Source organism: Hemiscyllium ocellatum, unplaced genomic scaffold, assembly GCF_020745735.1.
Source record: "Hemiscyllium ocellatum isolate sHemOce1 unplaced genomic scaffold, sHemOce1.pat.X.cur. R, whole genome shotgun sequence".
Taxonomy (NCBI): domain Eukaryota; kingdom Metazoa; phylum Chordata; class Chondrichthyes; order Orectolobiformes; family Hemiscylliidae; genus Hemiscyllium; species Hemiscyllium ocellatum.
The window spans coordinates 275,472-279,070 of NW_026867602.1; the positions used below are offsets into that span (position 1 = coordinate 275,472).

The 3,599-nt window shown below is 59.7% G+C and overlaps 1 long non-coding RNA gene across 1 annotated transcript; it reads left to right on the forward strand.

Moving 5' to 3' along the window:
* The first annotated feature begins 922 nt into the window (after positions 1-922).
* Positions 923-3,203, forward strand: LOC132809040 (uncharacterized). The gene is made up of 2 exons (XR_009642180.1): positions 923-1,020; positions 2,006-3,203. It is a non-coding gene; the product is annotated as an uncharacterized LOC132809040 (long non-coding RNA).
* Positions 3,204-3,599: the final 396 nt, after the last annotated feature.

Below are 3,599 nucleotides of genomic sequence, written 5' to 3' on the forward strand. Positions count from 1 at the left end.
CTCCCCCTCCCCCCTTCCTTCTCCCCCTTCTCCCACCCTCCCCCAATGCTGCTAGACCCTCTGAGTTTCTCCAGCGATCTCTGATCTTTTCTTTTTGATGTGGAGCTCTGGAGACATCCTCTGACAAATCTGGGTGGGTGGGGGGGGGTCTGAGAATCACCCCTCCCTCCATCTCCAGCCCCCCCCTCCTTCTCTCCTTCTCTGTCTCCCACCCCTCCCTCTCTCCTTCTAACTTTCTCCTCTGAATGGCCTGCTGTCCCTGTGTAACAGGCTGGAGGAGGAGGGGCTGAATGGCCTGCTGTCCCTGTGTAACAGGCTGGAGGAGGAGGGGCTGAATGGCCTCCTGTCCCTGTGTAACAGGCTGGAGGAGGAGGGCTGAATGGCCTCCTGTCCCTGTGTAACAGGCTGGAGGAGGAGGGGCTGAATGGCCTCGTGTTTTCAGATGCCTGGCATTTGCAGTGATGGGTGCAGTGATTGGTATTGTCAGTGTGAGGGGGATGTTGTGGTGGGGGTGTCTGGTGGAGTTGTGGTGCTATTCCCCCAGGATGTGTGTTCCCCCGCGGGTCAGCTCCGGGTGTGGTGTAACACCCCCCCCCCCCCCCCAGCTAACAGAGTGGTCACCAGCTGGAGATTACGGTGCTGGCCCGGGGGTCTCGATGCTATACTCAGTCCTGTTCTCTCTCTCTCTGTCTCTGTCTGTCTGTCTCTCTCTGTCTCTCTCTCTCTCTCTCTGTCTCTGTCTGTCTCTCTCTCTCTGTCTCTCTCTCTCTCTCTCTGTCTCTGTCTGTCTCTCTCTCTCTGTCTCTCTCTCTCTCTCTCTCTCTGTCTCTGTCTGTCTCTCTCTCTCTGTCTCTCTCTCACACACACACTCACTCTCACTCTCTCTCTCTCTCTCTCTCTCCCTCCCTCCCTCTAACAGAACGACCACAAGCTGGAGATTACTATGCTGTCCCAGGGGGTCTCGATGCTATACTCGTTCTTCATGCCAGCATCAAAGCTGAAGGAGAGAATCGAGCAACCGTACGTAGTGTCTGACTTTCCTGCCCTCGCGCCCATCTCCCCATCCACACCACGTCGCTCCGGGCACTCTGTGTTCTCCCTGCACAAGCATGTACCTCTCACCTGGCTCTCCCCACAGGAACAACCCCTACCTTCCTCCCCATGGGAGTGAGTCACCCCACCCCCCTATTTTAACTCCTCTATTCCCCCCTATGGAAGTAAGACCCCTGTTTCTCCCCCCCGGGGGGATGGGTCTGCCCATTGTCCTCCATCTGTCATTTGCGGCCCACCTCCTCTCACGTGCTCTCTCTCCCACACCCTACCTCTCAGCATGTCTCTCGCTCCTTCTGCCCCCTCGGCATGTTCCCCCCCCCCCGGGCGTGTGTCTCCCCCCCCCCCCCCCCACCCCCGGGCGTGTCTCTCTCTCTTTCGCCCCTCCCCCCTCGGCGTCTCTCTCTCTCTCTCCCACTTTCCCCCCTCGGCGTGTCTGTTTCCCCCGCCTCGGTGTGTCTCTCTCCCCCGCCTCGGCGTGTCTCTCTCTCTCTCTTCCCCCCTCGGCGTGTCCCTCTCTCTCTCCCCCCTCGGCGTGTCCCTCTCTCTCTCCCCCCCGTCCCTCTCTCTCTCCCCCCTCGGCGTGTCCCTCTCTCTCTCTCTCTCTCCCCCCTCTGCGTCTCTCTCTCTCCCCCCTCTGCGTCTCTCTCTCTCCCCCCTCTGCGTCTCTCTCTCTCCCCCCTCTGCGTCTCTCTCTCTCCCCCCCCCCCGCTCTCTCTCTCTCTCCCCCCCCCGCGTCTCTCTCTCTCTCTCCCCCCTCTGCGTCTCTCTCTCTCCCCCCCCGCGTCTCTCTCTCTCCCCCCCCGCGTCTCTCTCTCCCCCCTCTGCGTCTCTCTCTCTCTCCCCCCTCTGCGTCTCTCTCTCCCCCCTCTGCGTCTCTCTCTCCCCCCCCTCTGCGTCTCTCCTCTCTGTGTCTCAGCAGCGGCCTCTCCTTTTGCCTCCCCCCTGGTTGCAGGATGACCGAGATTGTTGCCAAAGTCTCCAAGAAGAAGATTGGCAAACACGTCAAGGCGCTGGTGTTCGAGCTGTGCTGCAACGATGAGAACGACGAAGATGTCGAGGTCCCCTACGTCCGTTACACCATCCGCTGAAAGCCGGAGTGTGGGGGGGGAGGGGGAGGGGGGAATCCTGGTGGTGGGAGCGGGCTGTGGGATGCTGCTTTCCTGTGGGGCGTGTCAGTCCTAACCTGAGCGTCCGCGCGTTTCGGAGGGGAAGGGAAGGGGGGTGTGTGCTGAGTTCCGCGCGGTTCCCTCAATCTCCCTGGAAACCCCCCCACCTCTGGTCTGCATGTCTGAGCACCTTCAGGTGGGGGGGGGGAGACACGCCAGGCGCGATCTTGTATTCCCCCTCCCCATCCCAGTCTCCCCACCCTCTCCAGGCGTGAGTGTGTGTGTGTGAGAGAGAGAGAGAACGCGTTAGAATCCCTGATCGCCCTTGACCTTGCGTCGTTTAATTTAAACGTGTCGTGTGTAGCCTCTGCCCGCCCCCCCCCCGTCTCTCTCTGTCTGTTTGGAGTCTCCCGGGGGCTGAATTTTGGTGGAACTTGGGGGGGGGGCGGTGGGGGGAGAGATGAGTCTGTTGAAGAATGGGGGCACCCCCCCTTTCTCCTTGACTCGCCCCCTGAGCCAAAGGATTCCTTTGTCTCGTTCCTCCAGTCGTGGTGTCGTAGCGTGTGTCCCCCTCCCCCATCGGCTGTAGTTGCTTTTATTTCTCTCCCCGTGCGGGATCGGAGGGAGGGAGGGGTGTGCGGTGGGAGGAAGCCCGTGTGGGGTTTGGGGGAACGTCCGTGTGTGTGTGCATATTTTTTGTTCTGTGTATAACTGTGTCTTGGACCCTCCCCCCACCCACCACCTGCTGTGTCCACTCCCTATCTGTCACCCTTGTGTTTGTGAGTGTGTGTGTGTGGGTTGCGGGGGAGATGCTCCTATTCTGTTGGCTGTTACCCACCATGAAAAAGACAGCGGGCTGACCCCACCCCCCCTCTCCCCCTCCCCCGGCTCTGGGCAGGGAGGGAGGGAGGATGGTCGTGGTGTTTCCCAGGCTGCGTGGAGTGGGGGGGTGGGAGGGGAGTTGGGGAACAGAACCCAGACGCACCGGTCTTGTGTACACATAGGCTACGGCTGCAATAAACTTTCACAGTAACCAACAGTTCACATGGGCTGTCAGCTATCGTTGGTATTCACCCTCTGCCCTCCTCCCCCCTCTGCCGTCCTCCCTCTGCCCTTGCCCGAAATGAAAACGTTTTCTACAGATCAGACACAGATGCCTCAATGCTTTAATGAGCTTTATAAGCTAACATTTATGCTTGATTATGGCGTTTAATTGAAGTTTAAAATAAGAAATTAGTACAGATTCCTTTTGGCTGAGTGGTCAGCACCGCTGCCTCACGGCGCCAGGGTCCCGGGTTCGATTCTCCCCCCCCTCGGGCGACTGTCTGCATGGAGTTTGCACATTCTGCCCGGGTCTGCGTGGGTTTCCTCCGGGTGCTCCGGTTTCCACCCACAGTGCCCAGCGATGTGCAGGTTAGGGTGGGATTGGCCGTGCTAAAT